The sequence below is a fragment of the Cricetulus griseus genome, chromosome 2, assembly GCF_003668045.3.
Source record: "Cricetulus griseus strain 17A/GY chromosome 2, alternate assembly CriGri-PICRH-1.0, whole genome shotgun sequence".
Lineage (NCBI taxonomy): Eukaryota > Metazoa > Chordata > Mammalia > Rodentia > Cricetidae > Cricetulus > Cricetulus griseus.
In genome coordinates, this window is record NC_048595.1 from 312,797,085 (window position 1) to 312,814,719 (window position 17,635).

General features: G+C 45.6%; 1 protein-coding gene and 1 non-coding gene across 2 annotated transcripts in view; one reads left to right on the plus strand and one right to left on the minus strand.

Annotated features, from left to right (window-relative positions):
- The window catches only part of Lhfpl2 (LHFPL tetraspan subfamily member 2), an 80,677-nt gene that overhangs the window by 17,953 nt on the left and 45,089 nt on the right, over nucleotides 1-17,635 (plus strand). The window lies entirely within an intron of this gene.
- On the minus strand, nucleotides 7,324-7,430 carry LOC113834207. Its single transcript, XR_003482585.1, has one exon. It is a non-coding gene; the product is annotated as a U6 spliceosomal RNA (small nuclear RNA).

Genomic DNA, 17,635 nt, shown 5'->3' on the forward strand with positions numbered 1-17,635 from the left:
CATCAGCCATGTGTGTTTGGAGGTTCTGTTTCCTTGGAGTTCTCAGCACCTTTGGCTCTGACAGTGCGTCCAGCTCCTGTCTGCATAGGGCCCAAGCCTTGAGGGGAGAGTTTGATGGAGACATCCAATTTAGGACTGCATGCTCCAAAAATCTCTTGACCTCTGCACATCGTCCAGTTGGGGGTCTCTGTTTTGATCCCTGTCTACTAGTGAAGGTTGAGTGACGGGCTGAGTAGTTTGCTTGAACTTGTTGGCATAGGACTGGACTTTTTGAACAGGACAGGGTAGCACCGGCACTGAGATCAATAGTTAAAACCTGGGACTTCAGAAAGTTGAAAAGCCTCTATACAACAAAGGACACCATCATTCATGCAAAGCAGCATCTTACAGAATTGGGGAAAGTTCTTACTAAGTATACATCTAACAGAAGGTTTCTATTTAGAATATACAATGAATTAAAAAAAAAAAAAAACCTGAACATCAAGAAAACAATCCACTAGGCAGAGTTCTCAGCAGATGAGAACAAATGGCTGAGAAACACTTTAAGAAAATGTTCAACATCCTTAGCTACTAAGGGAATGTACGTTTTTTAAAGATTTATTTATTTATTTATTCTGCCTTCATGTATGCCTGTATGGCAGAAGAGGGCACCATATCTCATTACAGATGGTTGTGAGCCACCATGTGGTCACTAGGAATTGAACTCAGGACCTCTGGAAGAGTAGTCAGTGTTCTTAACCTCTGGGCCATCTCTCCAATCCCTCTGAGCCATCTCTCCAGCCCCCGGAATGCAAATTTAAATTATTTTGAGAATTCCTATTACCTTATTGCCAAGATTAAAAACATAAACAAAAACAAAAAACAAATGACATCAGGTTCTGGTGAGGATGTGGGCAAGGGGAGTACTAATGCATTGCTGGAAATCAGTACAGAGTTTCCTCAGAAATCTAAAGATCTAACTATACCACTCTTGGACATACACCCAGAAGGACTACATCTTACTACAGGGATGCCTGCTCATCCATGTTGAGAGCTGTTCTAACCTCATGTTATACACACACACACACACACACACACACACACACACACACACACACAACACCCACCCACCCACCCACCCACCCCTCTTTCTCTTATGGTTCTGGGAAGTAGAGCCCCTAAGGATATTAAGTCTGAAACATTGTCCTTCTTGTCATATCCCATACACACAAAGATTGCTCATATGAAGCTGAGATCTGATGCTGCTTGTAAATGATCTTCGCTGACAGAAAAGTGAAGGAGAAAGGGAGCCAGCAACATGGCATTGCAGTGTATACTAGCAACCAGTGTTGCTCTGAGAAAGTGTGTGTGACATCAGTGGCTCTCAGCCACTCTGGAGCCTTTCCTGACACAGTAGAAGTTGCTACTTTTGATGCCTCGACAGCAGATGATATTGTCATGGTTGATGAGCATAACCTATGTGTGGTTATGAGTTTTTAAAACAGAGTATGTTTTTTCTCCCATTTCTACCTCAGCTTCTCTAATGCCTTCTCTCCCACGGCCCTCAACAGACACTGGTGAGCAACGATGAACCTGCATCTCAGTGAGAGTGCGCTCTTTATACCCTTCCACTCTGCTGTCATATTGTCTTGGTCAGTTGCCTCTACTGGAGCAAAGTAGGTCTCTAAGGAAGTGAATTCAACAGGTGTCAGGTTTGTTTTTATAGGTGCATTTGGAAAAGTTGGGGCTGTTCGAGAAACTATTTCACAGAACACCCAGGTGGCTTCATTGATCTGCCAACACACACACACACACACACACACACACACCACACACACACACACACACCCACCCACCCACCCACCCACCCACCCACACACACACACACCCACCAGGCCACCATTTCAGCAAGATGTAAGTGTGTGGTGTAGCGAGTTTCTCCCAGGGAGCAAGAGGGCCCTGTGGAAATGTGACCTAATGTGGGTACTTGGGAAATGTGGAGTAGTAAATAACTCTTAAGCCTCAAGGACCTTATCTGCCAGGCAGAAATTCATGAATGGTGCCCTGGTAGCTTGAAAGTGTTCTTGTTCCTTCCCAGGGACCTGTCTCATTTCCTGCAAGTAACATTTTCATTGAAGGGTTGACAATGCTGGACTTTTACAGAGAAACCCATGCATAGAAACTCCCATTCTTGATTCTGTAGTGGACAATGTGTTGGCCAAGGAGTCACTGGGAAGGGTTGCCAAACAAGAAAGAGCTGCCTAAAGGCTTAAGTTGCATTTACAGAAGGGAATCACACACTCATGCTCGTAAGTGGACAGGTGAACACACACTTTCTCCAGGTACATACATACATGCACACGGGTATGCATGCACATTCCAGGCACAGTCACAGACTGTGGAGGCCGGAGAGCATATGTTATCCACATCACCGGGGCAAGCAGCTTTCCAAGACATCTGTCTCTGTGGGGCTGTTGGAATTCCTACCAGGGGGTGTTTTCACTCATTGTGCCTGAGAAATGAGTGAGTGGGAGGAGCAGCCATACACAGAGAGGAAATGAATCCTCTCTCCACTTGGGATTGCAATGCAGATGAATTCCATATTTTTGTTAGGGATTTTTTTTTTTTCCAAGAGAAAAGGAAGGCTAAGTGGCTGACCTAGTTTCTGGGAAGCAGACTGACATACAGCTACAGCCTGTTGAGGTGGTTGATTTGTTGCTTTTTGTTTTTAGTTTCCATGTATGCGTGTGTTTAAGAAAATGGCCCAGAACCTGCTGGGTTGCTTCTTTGTCTATGGCTTGACACTCCTGCTAAGGTGGTCAGACCTGACAGGCTGCTTCAAAACTGCTGTGGTCAGCAAAGCTGTGGACCTTTGTTGCATCTCTGTGGATCCCTCACTGAAGGGTTCAAGTAAATGCAACAGGCTTCCCTGCTAACAACCACAGCAGATGCTTTTGGGGCTGTATCTCACCATTAAGATGCTCATCTGTTTTATATACCTTACCCCATTCCCTACTGTGTAAGACTGACAGGATCCCCAAAATGGACTGCCTGTGATGTTCAAGGTAAAGAATCTGAACTCTGTACCATTCAACCACACTCATGGCTTTACAAAGACATAGTGTGCAGATAGGACCACACAGTCTTTGCCCTTGTGAGTTTATTGCCTATAGCTGTCTGGGCATTGGCACTCCAAATAAAGGGAATTCACTACCCTTGGGGGCTGCTGTGGAGGGAGACTGAGCTGGTGGGTCAGGCCTGTCCGCCTTCCTGGGCACTAGAGTCAGTAACTGTCCTTAACCTTCCTCAACATTCTTCCCAAGAAGCAGAGAAGAGAGTGCCTGGCTGATCCTCCCACCTGGGCCACTAGAAGTAAACCAGCCTCCTGCATTCCTAGCCTCTTCAATCTCATGGAATTGTCTGGAACAAAGGCTCTGACTCCCCCAGCTCCTTCACAAGTACCAGCTACTCTCAGTTGTCATGTAACTGTGGGCAATATGTTTGGCCTAATATATTGTCCTTATCACCAAGGCCATATCTTATTGTGACCCTGAGCCCTCCAACTGTATGTACCAGAACATGACCTGACTACATAAAAAATGCCTTTTCTATGTTTCTGCCTGGACCTTGATGTTCCCTGGAACTCCTGTCCCATGGCAGCTGCCTGGGCATTCCAACTCTGTGTCTGCACCTAGGAAGCTGTGCACTTGAGTCTGGTGATTGGTTCTCAGGGCAGGGCTGAGGGCAGGACTCTGCCACTGGACTCCACCCTCAAAGAGGGCACACCCAAGGTGTTTTGTGGATGCATGCTCCATCTCTGCAAGCAGTACAGAGCTACAGGGGGGCGTCTTAAAGAATCTGTTACTGGGTGTCCGGAGGCTGCATGGAGATGTGAAGGGGAATCCAAAAGGACTTGACCTCGAGGCTGTGTGTACTACTGTGAAGTGAGGGAGAAGAGACGTGCTCTCAAGTCCACTAGACTGTGGAAAGGGAGTTGTGGAATTGAAATGGATTAGATAAAGACCAGGGCCTCTTCAGAAGAGCAGTACTATAGAGGGAAAGTTCCATGGCTGTGAGCTAGCTCTCAAAGGGCAGGTAGGGAGTAGACATGGGAAATCAAAGGGGAAGAGTTACTGGTATGAGCTAAGCAAAGGACAGGCTCAGCAGAACCTCAGCTTGGCTGGAGAGCAGAAGGTAGGATCAGGTATGTTCAGGATATGCACAGAGTAGCCATGGCTACGAACAGCCATCTAGGGATCCCTGGAAGTCCCAGGAATCGACTCACATGTGCCCTTTTTGGTGGATTAGACAGAGGGATTAGGGCACCTGTAAGCAGCAGTGGGTGTATCTGACCCAGTTCCTGATGGCCTCAGCCATTCCCATGCAGGAAGCAGAGCCTCCCGAGGAGCCTGTTGGAGAAAGCAAGCTGGGATAATGGGAAGCCTGTTAGAGACCACTACCTTCTCTCCTTAGGATGCATCGGAGCCATCACAGTGGTGCAGAATTTACTTCAGAAGAGTGTGGAAGTAATTGGACACAAGCTTGATGACCAGTCATTTGAAACAATCTAAAAGTGGCAGAGTCACTAACTTTCTGAGCTGTGAGGGACTGTGCCTATGGGTCCTGTGAGAGGTGCTAGGATCATGTCCCAAGCCAATGAAAGCTGTTTTTTTTTTTAATGGGTTTTTAGCAGTCATCTATGTGTTTATTTCCTATTTCTCCCCTCCTTGTGTGTCACTGAATCTCTCTTGGAGGGCTTGGTACCTGTTTTAGTAACTCATTTATTTGGTACCTCACTGCAAGAGGAAGAGGACTCCACCTCCTTCCCAGAGCTTAGTCGCTAAAGTGGCAAGGAGCCTTGGACAGAGTGGTCAGGCCACAGCAGAGTACATAGGACATGGCTTTTCAAAAGGGACTTTCATTTGAAATGGGAGCTCCCTGGCCTCCCAGGGCCACCAGCACAAGTCAGGAATGAAGGGGAAAGGAGGCTCTGCTCACTGGGCCCTGGCCCTCGTGGGTGTGTTCTGTTTAATCAAGGAATACTTGGGAAACGTTATCTCCTTCTCTCCCCCAGGCTTTCTTCCTTAGGGTCCCACTCCTCCCCACCCACAGGTCCTGGGAATAGGCACACATAGGGCTGAGGTAAAACTAGAATACAGGGATGGCAGAGATGCAGGATTGCAGACTCGAGTGATAGATCAAGCAGTTAATTAAGGAATGGGCTTCCAACTTGCTCTAAGTGGGAGGCAAAGAGTTTTCTGTTTCTTTGTTCTTCGTGCCAGTGTTGGTCTTATTTTCCTTCAGGGAGACCTCAGGCTCTGACCAGACACGTCTGCCACTGCTAGAGGTCAGCATTGTTCCTTTATCAAGGCCACAGGAATATCACAGACATCTTGTTACTAAAGGCCTGGCAGCACCACACGGCATCACTGGAGTCAGCCCCTGAGAGCCTCTCTGATAAGGCTGTGTCCATCCCATAGAGGAGGACGTTGTTTGGGGGTATTTAGTTACTTTCTAAACGCTGTGGTAAGTCACCATGACCAAGGTAACTTAGAAGAGAAAGCATTTAATTGGGGGCTTGCTTAGAGTTCCACAGGGTGAGTCCATGACCATCATGGTGGCAGGCAGGCAGGCAGGCAGGCAGGCCTGGTGCTGGAGCAGAAGTTGAGAGCACACATATTAGGACAGCAACCATGAAGGTGGGGTTGGGGAGCATGAGCTGTGCACTAACACGGGGTGATATGGGCTTTTGAAAGTAACTACAGTAAATGGATGCTTAAAGAGATGCCACAGACAAGAACTCTCCCAAACACCTCCAAGCTCTGAGACGCCAGATGGCGACATGCTTTGAACAGCCCCTGCTGTTGACCACGAGGCCTTCTGAATTTTGAAAAGGACAGCTGAAGCAGAGCTGTCGCCTGTTGAAATCAGTGACTGGCATTTGGAACTGAGAGGAGGAACTTGCACGGAAACTGTTATGTTTGGGAAAGACACATCATTTTTTTTCTCCTGTCTGGTTGGCAGTGTTGGCAGATGAAATTCTGCAGCCTCAGGATCACAGACAGCTCCTTTTTAAGGAAACAAACAAGACAGTGACCCAGTTCAGTCCCTTTTCATTTATAATACCGTGCATGGATCAAACAGTACCAAAGATGACTAGAAACCTTCCATGCCATGGGTTGGTTAACATAAAACATGTCTCTTAGCACATGGGGAATGGGCATTGATGTGGATTCTGTTTGCCCCATTGCTTAGCATTTGCTGGTATAAAATGAATGCCAAAAATGGGGGTCTGTTTTTCCTAAAATAAGGAAAGAGTATGGGGGATGTTCATCTGTGTATTTTAGAGGCCACCACCCTTGGGCTGCTCACAGTTTCTCTGGAAAGTCACTCAGTATGTGTGAAATACTGAGAGGTCATTCACTGTTGAGCTGTGTGGTCCTGACCAAGTGCCGTGTGAGATCAGAGAAGGGAGAGGTTTGTGTGGGCCAACCCAGAATGAAAAGTACTTACTAACTTTGAAGAGAGACAGATGAACACTGTAACTTAAAAAATAACAACAAATGAAGTGTTTGGCAGGTTCTTACAGAAGCTCGGAGGGATGTGGCGGGGGAGAACACCAAGCACTGATGTAGCAGCTGTGTGGTTTTGTGACTTACTCCTCCAGCCAACACCCTCTGGTGCTGATGTAGACAACTTGACCAGAGCACACCACAGGTTAAAGTACCTTATCTTCTGCCTCAGGTAATGAGCATATGGCAGATCTTTTTAAGAGGGGCTGAGGGTTGTAGCCAAAGGTGATAGAAAAGTGGGCTCAGTAATGAATATATTCCAAGTACCAACTGTATCAACAGGTACCAACTTCACTGAGCACCTTCTACTACATACTGCCATGGTCCCAAGCCCTCCTTTTTACTTCTTAGGATAACTCGGTAAAGGAATAGGTTAACTGTTTCTGGGTTATCCCTGTTTTTATTTGTTACTATAAAAATACACCTTGGGGCTGGTAATGTAGCTCAGTGTTCGAATACTTAACCTAGCATGCTTAAGGTTCTGGATTCAGTCCTTAGCATTGCAAATAATTCATCATCATCATCAAATGAACAAAGCCTTTAACAGATAGAGAACCTGCATAACAGATAAAGAACAGAAAAATATTTCCACAACTCTGAACACTGGCAAGTTCAAGATTTAGGTAGCAACATGGGTACCGTTGTATACTCACTTAGTGGAAGGTGGAGGTCAAGAGAACTCCCTGCCACCTGGAGCCCTGCTATAAGAGGACTAATCTACAAAGGAGTACAAAGTCCCGTGATATCACCTACCACAGGGCCCATTTTTCTCTCTATTGTGGAACACTTCACAGGCCTGCCTGTCACCCTTGTATAAGGGTCATGCTAATTTTCTCTGTGTTGTTACAGCCTTAGTGTGTGTGCTGCTGAGGCAAGCATAACCCTACTTCTTGCTTCTGTTGCCTTGGGGATTGTTGTACCATGAACTTGGAAGAGTGCCATTGTTCAAACCAGGCAGAGGTCTAACAGTGTCACACACTTATTGAATGGCAGCGCTAGAAGCCTGAAGTAGGTTGGAGATGGGTGTCTCCTGCTCTAAAGGATATGCTTGCTGGGGTGTGGTTGGGCAGACTGTAAGTCTCAGGTTGGGGCTGTATGGAGAGTAGGTGGCTTCTCTTCTCCCCAAATGTGTCCCCTAAATCAGGGGAACCCCTGCCTGTGCAGATGTGGCTGCTAAGAGAGGAGGTGATGGTGGTGTGAGCAGTAGGTCCTGGTGGTTTGGGGAGCTACTGTAGTCTGCTGGGGGACAGTCATGCATTCAGGAAGGCAGTGTAGAACAGGCTATATAAGGCAGATCAGAGTGGTGGCAACTGGGATAAACTGGAGAGCCAGTGTCCTGTTTACAATCACTAACCACTACTTAGCTCCCCAGTGTCATGTGCAAATGTGGGTTTGGTTTTGCAAGGGGAAAGCTGTTTTTCAACCTGAAATCTGGGTTTTCATATTGCCTTCTGTTTTTGGATATTTACTGCTAATTTAAGCTGTTTTAATGAGTCAGTTGTATAGGAGCCTGCAACTTGGAACCTCTGGAGTTGTAGAAACTGGTATGCAAAGGTTGGGTAGTTCCAGACAGTAGCCCAGGATAGCAGGCGCATATTGCTTTGTGGCTCCACATCAGTGACAGCAACACGTGAGTGCGTGTGCACGTGCGTGCACGTGCAGAGGGCAAAGGACAATAATCTCAGTTACCATTCAACTTCAAGTACTGTCTACTTTGAATGTTTTGGGGCTTTGGGGTAATGTCTTATTAGCTTGGTGTCCACAGATAGGATAGGTCAGTTAGCTAGCAAGTCCCAGGCTCTACTGTCCAGCCTCCTCAGTGATGAATGTACCCCCATGATGAGATCACAGGCATGTTCCACACAAGGATTTTTAACTTGGGTTCTGGGGATCAAAGCTGGTCCTCTTGCTTATACAGTGAGGACTACATAGACTGTGCTTTCTAGTCCATCAGCCCACTTCTTGGTGCACAAATGGAGTTTGTAGATGTGGACCTCAGTTCAGAAGTTTGGGGTGGGTTTGGTGTACTGTAGGACTATTCACGAAGCCTTGATTGAGGATTGTTAGAGCAACAAGTAGGCTCAGTAGGGAAAGTATAGTGATAGATTAGTGCCCTCTACTGTGAGAAAAGAAACGTTCTCTCTTGCTACCAGCCCTGAAGTATAGTGTGGGGACAAGGTAAAATCCCCTTAATAGGGGATTCAAGAATTCAGGGATGCAGCATGTGAGAAGCTTTTAAACTTCATATTGTTGTACTTACACCCCTCCAAAAAAACATAGTTTCCTGTCATCTGGGAAATTGGGATTATTTTGTTAAGCCTTCAACTTGGGTGGGATAACGGGAGAGTCAGTAGATTGGCTGTTTCTTTCTTCTGCTGTATTGTGGGGGTGAAAGTAAGTGTTGCATACATTGGTGTTCTGTTACTTGCACGTGGCCTTGGCGTCCCTTCAGCATGGTGTCTGTGGGGGGAGGAAAGGGTGGGTGCTGAGGAAATTGCTTTGAGCAGAAATCATCTTTTTTCCATTCTCCAAGAGCTGTTTTTGGATCCCTTCTCCTGGTCCCCTGCCTGTGTTCAAAAGCCCTTGGAATTGTATGCCAGGAAACAATATGATCTTTCTAATTGGGCAAGTGGGAGGAGAAGGACCCCACGAGCCAGGATGGGCTGGCAATTGATGCCTAAAAATAGGTTGTTTTCCTTATGAATAAACATTTGGGGCGGAGCAAAAAAATGCCTATTTTAACCCCCCTGAACCAACCTGGCCTTGAAAGTCAAGGAAGGAGGCCGAGTGAGCCAGGTACAGCCAGGTGGGTGTAATGCCATTCAGATTGAGTTTGCCATGGTGACTGGACTCTTTGGAGAAAGCCACATGGCCTCCAAGGGAGGGTGATGTAAGAGATGGGTGGGGCAGGGACAGTCTGGGAGCAGGGATCCTTAAACTTGACCATGCCAGTGAATGTGCAAGAACCTGATTCAGTGGGTCTGACTGGGGTTTGGCTTGAGGGGACAGCCATGGGGCTAGTCGGGGGTTGTACTGTAGGTTGCCAGGGCTTGAGAGTACATCTGTGAGTTTCTTCTCTATTCCTATGAAACATTCTGTGGATGTTTTTGTTGTGTGGTGGTAACGACACTTTTGTGTAACGACAAGATTTTGAATGTTATGCATTATATTACTAGTAAAAAGGCCTATAGACCTGTACAGAATCTGAACATTACAAATATGATAACTGACTAAAGAAAACATAGCCCTAGGCTAGTTGATACATAACTGAGGCTCTTGAAACATTATGGAGTAGACATCACCAAAATTGTAAGGATAAAGACTAGCCCAGACCAGACACTGAAGCCTTGAGATTAAAATTTCCTTTGATCTTGTTTTTTCTTTTTAATTCTTTAATTACTACCCATATTTACATATCCATCCCTCCTCCCTGTTCCCTCACCCTCCCATCCTCCCATGTTCCCCACCAACCCATCCCCCAACTCCTCCCCAGGGATAATGAGGCCCTCCAGAGGGGACCCACAAAGTCCATCATATCATTTGGGGGAGGGCCTAGGCCCTCCTTGCTGTATCTGGGCTGCAATAGTAACCCTCCATAGGGAATGGGCTCTCTCGAAGAAGGGGAGGGGGACAAGAACCCCTGAGCAAAGTGGGAGTTGACAAAGAAGCCTAATTCTGTGCTGTTTTAAGTGTTTACAAGTTATTCTGGGGCACTGTAGATGTGTCTCTGGTGGTGGTGATGGTTGGGCATTTTTTACTCTTCCATCAAAGGACTGTGTGTGAACAGTGATGGCAGCAGCTGTTGGCAGTGTCCTGGCCAAATGCCACTTGTGTCATGGCACTGTACCCCTACTCACCCACTGAGTGAGTTCTTCTGCCCACATGCAGTTCTTGATTCTTTCCATCCTCCATGTTGTCGGGTTTGGTCACCAGGATGTTTTCAAAGCCTGGAAGGGTTTCTGACAAACTTGAGTTTGTCTGGTTGGTCTCACAGGGGAAGCCCAGTCAGCTACATTTTCACAAATCTCCAACATCCTCAAGGACTCTTGCACCTCTGATGAGAAATGGTCAAGTCCCTTTGATGTATGGGTAGTCAGTCCCATTTTATAACTCTGACACCAGAAGGTTTCAGCTTGTGATTCTAATTATACCAGAGATATTTATCATGCTAAGTGAGAATCTGGTGCTTGCTGTCATGTGCACATACATTGTCAGGAATATGAGGAGCTTGCTAATGACCTACTCCTGAGGTGTGGGGTACTGCAGTAGCATAGCCCTGTGATCAATGCAATGATAACAGCATGTCTAGTTGATATTCGGGAGTTCCAGAGACAACCAAAGCCCCGGTCTGGGCACAGGAGCAAGGCTATAGCCTCCACAACTTCAAAGGAGGAGACCGGCCTGGGAGGCTTCAGCAGATTGGGAGGCCATGGATTAGAAGCGGGTGCATTGGCCTGGGGAGGTGAGAGCTGGCATTGCTATGATGGACTTGCCATTCGGCCTGACACTTCTCCTCAGCCTTGGCTGAGCTAGTCATCCTTGGTTAATAGAATCATCCTTGCCTTTCTTTCCCCTTCCCTGTCAACTTGACCACCAGGGACAATGCCCTCTTCCCTCTGGGAAGCACTATGAAGAAGAAAGGAGAGGATGTGGGAAGTGGGTCCAGAAGAGAGGTTTAAATGGGGTTTCCAATTTTTTTTTTTTTTTTTCCGAGACAGGGTTTCTCTGTGGCTTTGGAGGCTGTCCTGGAACTAGCTCTTGTAGACCAGGCTGGTCTCGAACTCACAGAGATCCACCTGCCTCTGCCTCCCTAGTGCTGGGATTAAAGGCGTGTGCCACCAACGCCCGGTGGGTTTCCAAATGTTAACCATGTCTTTTTCTCAAACTGTTAGCGTCATGTGCAGGAGGTATGTGGAAGGTCAGGACCCATCTTCCCTTATACTGAATGTGACACATCAGTGTAGGACTGTCTTGGCAGGCCACCGTTCCTTATTGGTCACTCCTGTGTCTGAACCCTGTGATGTATCCCTGGGATCAGATGAAGCCTCACTTTGGTGATATCCAGACATTAGAAACAGAATGGTAACTGTTCCAAGACATGCCAAGATGAACTTTTCCCCTCCTCCCAAGGAGTTCATAGTTTCTCTTCTAATAGTCTAACAGACTTGTTCAACTTTCAGTGAGACACCACAGAAGGTTTTAAGCTTTTTGTCATGGTTTTATAACACTCTTTGGAGGACCTAAGACACTTCTGTGGTGGCAGCTGTGGTTTTGACAGTGTTTCTTCTTGGGCCTTATCCCACCCTCTCCCTCCTGCCTTTGTGGACAGTGGAAGTATTTTATGGCAACATTTACTGCTCATGAAAACTTCTGACAAAACACAGCCTGGGCAAAGGAGGCACTTAGTGACATAAGAAATGGAGACAATGGGGCCCCATGTGGAGTTCTGCTTTTCCATTCCTGGTTTGCTTTGAATCAAAAAGATAGTCAGGAAAAGAAAACCCAAGCGGTCACCAAGTGTTGCAGTGAATCACCACAGAGGGGTGAGGTTCCAGAACATGGAATCATAGAGTCATGGTGTTTGGAGCTATTAGGCCCCTCAACTGCTCTTTCTGATGGATGGCCTCATTATTTGTGGCAGAACTCCCTGAGCTCCCAGAGAAGGAACACACCCTGATCGGGAACCTACAGCAGGTTTCTGGGTTCCTAGTCGGGTCTTTCCTACTCCATATATAGTTATTCTCAGGGATGCTTCCTGCTTCCTATTGTAGCCAGGGAGAGCCTGCTGAGCCCTGGCTGGAGAAACTAGCCTGTTCTAATATTTCAGCCTTTGACCTCACAGCCCTCAGTGAAGGATTCCAGCTTCTGAGCCAGGCATCTGGTCCCCCAAGTGTCTACTCACGCATTGTAGGGCAAGGACCCATATGCATTGGGCCCCTACCACAGTTCCTTATCCCTTGATTGAATTGACCACAGTTCCCAGCATCTCATTCCCAGAATGATGCCTGCTCTCCTGAATTCCCAGAAGGCCATGGAGGTTCCCAGCTCCAGCATTTGTTGTCTCCTGTCTCCACCTGATTCAGGGATAGATAGCTGTGTGAATTCAGTCACCTTCATTTAGTCTTTCTTAAAGCAGTGGTTTAAAAGCAGAGGTCTGGAAAGAAGCAATGGACTCAAGGCTTAAAGTTTTTAATAAGGCTGCTTGCTCTCTGGGGATGAAAAGAACCATTTTCGGGTGTTGATAAGTGCTTGGCAGAGTTTTCTCCCTCCTTCCGGAGCTGATGCTGCAGATTAGGGTTTTGGCACATGGTTTATACTTAACCTACATAAGCAAAGAGAAAGGCAGGTGATGCTGGCACTCTGCTGAAAGGGGGGTGGGGCTCTGTCCTTGGTTCAGGAGGCTTAGTTCAAACATTCGAATTGTCTGGGCCATAAAGGCCCCTGCCCCCACTGTGTAAGGCTATCAGAAGCTCCCAGTTTGCTCACCTTTCCCCTCCCACACTGTACCTCCTGCTCCCTCAGGGTCAACTGCACAGAGCAAAGCATACACTCCTTTTTGCTTATGCTTTTTCTCACATGTATCTGTCGCATGTCTTCTAAGGAAGTGCACCAGCGGCACCTTGTTCATATAGTTTGAGTTACTCTTGTATGGAATGGAACAAAGCTTCATTTGTTCAAACATACCCCACAGTGAAGGCTTAATATTCGGCACTCTGGAGAATATCCCAATATAGGACCTTTCTCTGGTACAGGAAAGTATCAGGTTTTGCCCTAGACCTAAGTGCTTGCCCTAGTTGAGTGGTGGGCCTGGTGCACTAGGGAGGCAGAAGAGTTTAGTCAGCTTGGCTCATGGGTACGGTCTGCACCAGGCTGTTTGGTACCTTGGCATGAAGTGATGCACCCATGTTACCAGTACATAGCAGGCATTAGTGCCTCTTGTCACTGGTCAGGGGACATTTCTTTTTTTGTTTGTTTGTTTGTTTGTTTGTTTCAAGACAGGGTTTCTCTGTGGCTTTGGAGGCTGTCCTGGAACTAACTCTTGTAGACCAGGCTGGTCTCCAACTCACAGAGATCCACCTGCCTCTGTTTCCCGAGTTCTGGTATTAAAGGCATGTGCCACCAATGCCCAGCTCCAGGGGTCATTTCTAATTACTGGTCTTCCTTGAGTTTTGTCTCTGTCACTGTTTGAAAGGAGATGAGATAGACTTGGTAGTAATACATTGACTTGGTTTCCATTAGTAAAAAGAGAAACACTGAAATGGTGCTATCTCTAGAACAGCCCCATTTAACTAAAGTGGTGATTTTATTATTGTGTTTGGCTTTTTGATATTTGTATATCCATTAAGAGATTCATTTATCAATTATTAACTAAAACCCAGCCCCAGTGCTTTAAGCAATTTGAGTTTGCATTGCTATCAGTTAACAAGTAATCTTGAAGTATCTGAATCAAGATCTTAGTTCTGTGATATCACCAGGCTCCTTGTATCTCTAGAATAGCCATAGGGTTTTCATTTTCTGAGTCCTCCATTGTCATGAGATAGGCACTAGGATCATTATGGTCCCAGAAGAAAAAAAGGCTGGTGTCAGTGCCGAGTCACGTTCTAACTAAGAGCTTTTCCAGAGGCCCCCTCTCAACTCTTCACTGAAATCACATTGACTACAGAGGAGCTACAGAGATCCCAGCTGGGCCTCCTGCCACTTCTCCACCAAGACTAACACAAAGGAAATACAGTGTCAAGTTCAAAGGATACCAGCAATCCTCTGTGTTCAGTGTTCAGTGTTCAGTGCCATGTTGGAGACTGAGATAAAAGCAAACATTGACAACAAGAAACCTGTCTTCATTTAAAATTTTGATATTTTGTTCATTGTTGATATTTAATTTTTATTTTTAGGAATACTGTTATTTTGAGATATTCATCATGATTAATCCATGATTATACCCCTTGTATTTGTGCCTTAGCTAAGTTAGCTCACTCACAAAGGCTCTGCCATGGGTCCTATTAGCAAAGGAGGGGAGAGTGATCAAATGGGAATCTAGGAGTCTGTGCCAAGGAATTATCACTGTGAGTCATCAAGTCCTTACTCGTGGCTGGTTGTAAAATGAGTGTCCGTAAGGCTGAGGGCAGCAACGATAGGACATTATTTTCAAGAACTGGTCAGAGGCAGTCATAACCCTCCAAGTATAGACTCATTCTTCCACCACCACCCCCAAGCTATGAGGAATACATCCCAAGATTCCAAGTGAGTGTCTGCAACCTCAGATAGTACCAGAACTTACATGGAACTTTTTTCTTCTGTGTACACATGTATTTATTTAGTTTACAAATTAGACACAGGGAAAGGTTAACAATGATGAATAGTCAAATAGAACAACTGGAAGGACATCATAATGAAAATCACATGAGAGTGTGTTCTGCCTCTTTCTCAATATTACACTGTGTACTCTGTCAGGAAGACACTATATATACTGTACATGCACCAAAGGGAGGACTCATCTTCTGGTAGGGACAGAGTAGGGAGGTATGACATTCCATCATGCCACTCAGAGTGGCACACAAATTATAACTTGGGAATTATTTCTGGAACTTTCCATTAAATACTTTCAGACCATGACTGACCACAGTTAACTGAAGCCACTGAGAGCAAAACCAAGGCTACAGAAACAACCATGTTTGCATGTGGGATTCTAGGCAGTAGGAGCATTGTTGGAGACCGAGGATGAGTTTGTGTGGTCTAAGTCTTGTGGTCAGTTTGAGGTTCATGCTATAAAAGTAACAATAAAGTCTGACCCAGTAGGTTCAGAGTCAATAGCTATGGAGTATAAAATGTCTGCAGAGAGCCACTGACTCACAACACTTGATTAGTTGTGTAGAAACTCAAGGCCAATAATCCTACTGCATGATAGAATCAGATTAGGAAGTGATAAACAAATACAGCATGGCAGGGAGGTGATTTTCAGGTCCCTGTGACACATACAGATGGACTCTTTGGAATGAGCGTTCATGGGTATCTTTGATTTTCTATGGACCTTCTTAGAAGTTATGATCATTTACACAACACATGAAGAACAAAAATAGCTACCAGTAGACACCAAAAATAGCTACTGATATGATTACCGGAGACTGGGTATGGTTGTTTTTTTTTTTTTAAGTTTTTAATTCAGAGAAAGTACACATTTTAAATTTTCAGAAAGTTTCTAAATTATTGCTAAAATTGTTTATAATTTTGGCAACATTATACTAATGGTGGTTGGTTTTATGTTGGATTATCCTTGAATAATTGTAGTAAAAATAGCATATATGGTAGCTATTGTAACTTAAGTTACTCTGGGGAAAGTGGCTCTCACTTAAATCAACCTGTTTTCTTTTCTTCACCTAGTAAATTTTGTAGGTTTTGTTTGCTTATATTTTTATTTTTATTTTGAGACAGGGGCTCATTATATAGTCCTGGTTGGCCTATAACTCAGTGAGACTTGCCTGCCTCTGCCTCTAGAGTGCTGGGGTTAAAGGCATGCCCCACCAAGTCTGGTCTATAATTTGTAATGTCTTGAATCAAATTGTTCAATGAGCTAATATTAAAATGAATGACTCGAGCTTTTGGAAGAGCCACTGCGTCTGTGAGGGTTGGGTTTTGCGAAGATGTCCAAAGAACAGCATTTTGTGGCGGTGACTCACTTCTCTATGCTTTTATAAACGCTTGCATTTTGCAAATCCATGATTCAGTCTGTCAGATGATTTCCCTCCTGAGACTGTAGTGTTGCAAAAGTTCAGCGGTTTGTTTCACAAGTCCTTTCATCTGCATCTTCACATAGGAACTTCTATTTCCAAAGCTGTGGGCTTTTTCCTGTTCAGCTCCATGCCAGGCTTGCTGCATGGTCTAGCTTCGTGCTACACTAACTTCCATTGCCTTCAAGATGGTGGAACTCTCCAGAGGCCACGTGGTGTTCTACTTCAGGGAGCAGTGCTGCACTTCATTACATTTATTTCAGCCTGTCACAGGAGTGCTGTGCCATAACGATGAGGTCACCAGCAAAAGTCTCTTTTACGTTTATGAAGATACCTGCCCCAGAATTCCAGGTGTAGTAGGGGCACTTGCCTCTATGCAGGCCTCTGCCAGTCAGTGTAAGGTTGATTGCTTCCAGTCAGAATGAGTTTCTGAAAAGTATGTCATCATTGGTTAGCATTAAACTGGCTGAAATGGAAGTGTCTTGGTTGTCCTTATTTATCAGTGTCTTTGAAAAGGGTGTTGGGAGAGAAGGTTCAGTATTTATTACTGATACACTTACATGGCCAGCATTCCAAGTCTCTCCTTTTTGGTTTTTTGAGACAGGGTTTCTATGTATAACAGGCCTGGCTGTCCTTGAACTCACTTTGTAGACCAGGCTGGCTTCAAACTCACAAAGATCCTGCTGCCTGTGTCTCCCTAGTGCTGGGATTACAGGTGTGCACCATCTGGCAAGCCTCCCCATTTTTGACACATGATAACAATAGGTTTCTGGATGCTGCAAGGGACTTAGCATTTAGGACAGTCTGAGAGAGTAGAATGGGCAATGGAGACCATCTTGGAAGGAGGGCCCACAGCAGGTACAGTTCGGTAGTTAATTGCTCATAGGAAACAGGGTGGTTTAACATAGTCCAGCACTGTTTTCCATGTGTCTCAGGACATTTACCCTGAGAAGTGCCCACTTTGGGGCTAACAAATGGTTCCGAGACGGAAACTTCCTGGCAGCTTCAGGTTTAGCAAGGAAAGGGGGATGTCATGGCCAAGAAAGGAGAGAAGTGGAGCACAGCTGGGTGGCCTTGGATGCTGTGCTCCACCAGTCCAGAGCCCATCCTTTGTGCTCAAGAGTCCAGCGGTGTTCTCTGGACAGTTCAGTGAACAAAGTGTATCTGAATATAAAAGGCCCAAGGGGGTCATCAGAAAGGGACAGTAATTTCTAGTTGTTGGGTCTCTGTTTTTATTGGCTAGAAGCTTATAAGATTAAAATTTTAAAAATTGACAGTCTTTACTCACTGTTTTGGTATGAATGAAGTAATAGCTAAATCCATCATTCCTGGCTGGGCCCCCGAAGAAGGGCCATGAAC